Genomic DNA, 2,337 nt, shown 5'->3' with positions numbered 1-2,337 from the left:
CGGGCGAGGATAGCTGGTTGGCTCGCAGCAACAACACATCAAGGAATCCGGGTACTCCGGATACCAAAGATGCCAATGGCAGACCATGTCGTAACAGACAAAAGCGCCGCAACAACGGCGATAACACCGATGATACGGCAGTCAATGCCGGATTCAGAGGATCTAGATCCGGTCAGCGGAAAAAGCCATTCAAAAGAAGTACTCCGGACCAGTCTAGTTTGGATCGCATACTAGATCGCTTGTGTCAAATCCACGGCACCCCCGATAAGCCAGCCAATCACACCAACAGAGAATGCTAGGTGTTCAAGCAGGCCAACAAGTTAAATGCCGAAAACAAGGACAAGGGGCTACATAGTGATGATGAGGAGGAGCCCCGGCCGCCAAACACGGGAGGACAGAAGAGGTTCCTCCCACAAGTGAAGACGATGAACATGATATACACAACCCACATTCCCAAGTGGGAACGGAAGCGTGCACTAAGGGACGTCTATGCGATGGAGCCCGTCGCCCCAAAGTTCAACCCATGGTCCGCTTGTCCGATCACCTTTGATCGCAGGGACCACCACACTAGTATCCGTCATGGCGGATCCGCCACACTGGTCTTAGACCCCATCATCGATGGATTCCACCTCACTCGAGTCCTTATGGACGGCGGTAGCAGCCTGAACCTGCTCTATCAGGATATAGTGCGCAAAATGGGTATAGATCCCTCGAGGATAAAACCCACCAAAACCACCTTTAAGGGCGTCATCCCAGGTGTAGAGGCCCATTGCACGGGCTCAATCACACTGGAAGTGGTCATCGGATCTCCGGACAACTTCCGAAGCGAGGAGTTAATCTTCGATGTCGTCCTGTTCCGTAGCGGCTATCATGCACTGCTCGGGCGAATCGCATTCGCAAAATTAAATGCGGTACCGCATTACACATACCTCAAGCTCAAGATGCCAGGACCCAGGGGGTCACAACAGTCAATGGAAACACATAACGCTCGCTCCGCACGGAAGAGCACACTGCGGCCCTCGCAGCAGAAGCACAAAGCAGCCTTTTAAGGAAAACCACCAATTCGGCGATACAGCCCCCGAACACCGTCAAGCGAGTCCGGAGTAAACTGCAACAGGATTGCCTGGCACGTTTAGAGCTCGCCTAGAAATTCGGCCCCCGTCCCAGTCCCAGTTAAGCGACGAAATCCATGCCGCGCGTACATAATTACGCACTAAAAATACCATGGGCATAGGTGGGGGCACGATCAGGGCATGTCCCGCAATGCGGCTTAACCTCCCTAGGGCTTGTATACCTTTATCATTTTTTCTCTTTCAGGAACTAACTCTCTGAACGCCGTTTCCGGCAGTACAATTGCCGGACACATTACAGGAAGGAACAACCAAGGTGGCAAGAAGCTAAGATGTACACGGGAACCCCCAGGTGGTCTCTAATAATAATCAATATACCCGCTTTCTACTATCCATACGCAGCTTGCCCTTGGATAGGACATGTCAAATAGTCCTATTTTCTGCTTATTGCACTACTTGTATTAGTATGCTCTGATGTATTATTTAAATAAATGCATAGCATTAGTCTATTATTGCATTATTCATCCCTTTTTTCTTATATGTTCATTTACGACAACTTGCACCCATACATTCTGGTATGGTCATTACGCCAGGGGCTTTCATTTACCCCATAATACGGTGTGAGAAGTATGAACACTTTCGACAATGTGGCACCCCGAACTTATAACATTATATGCATCAGCTCCGAATCATGTCTTGGGTCAATAGTTGGGTTTGCCCGGCTCCCATGCTTTGGTACCTTACGTTCCGCTATATCGGCTAAGGTAGCGCTGGGGGAACTACTGCGATTGTGTCCCGGTTCTTCCGGACGAGCACCTCAGTAGAGAAAGCCGAAAACTGACTGTCATGATAGGGCGAGAGCTGGTCGCTGTTCGAGAGGTCTCAAGTCCTTAAAGACTTTTTCAGCTTCGGGCGAGGAGTCAGCCTTGCCTGACTTAGGCTTGTATAGCGCCCCAAATTCGGCCTTCCGAATACTAGGGGCTTCGCCAAAATTTAAAATTGTAGACTTCTATGGCTAAGTGAGGGTGATAAAGCCTTATAGTCCGATTGCCTGGTTCGTTGTGCTGAACACCTCCCGCGAAGGACCCAAAATTGGGATAAAGAGTGCTAAGGTTTATCCTGAACACCCCAGTACTAGTTACATGGGGGCAGAAGCCGACGACTGACCAACTCTCAGATTTTATAAATGGCCGCAAAGAAGGTAATATTTTAAATTAAAACAGCGTTGCATAGCGCAAATGAACTCGTTTCACATTACAGGATCGCA

This window comes from Triticum urartu, chromosome 1 (assembly GCF_003073215.2).
Source record: "Triticum urartu cultivar G1812 chromosome 1, Tu2.1, whole genome shotgun sequence".
Taxonomy (NCBI): domain Eukaryota; kingdom Viridiplantae; phylum Streptophyta; class Magnoliopsida; order Poales; family Poaceae; genus Triticum; species Triticum urartu.
This window is presented reverse-complemented; position numbering follows the sequence as displayed.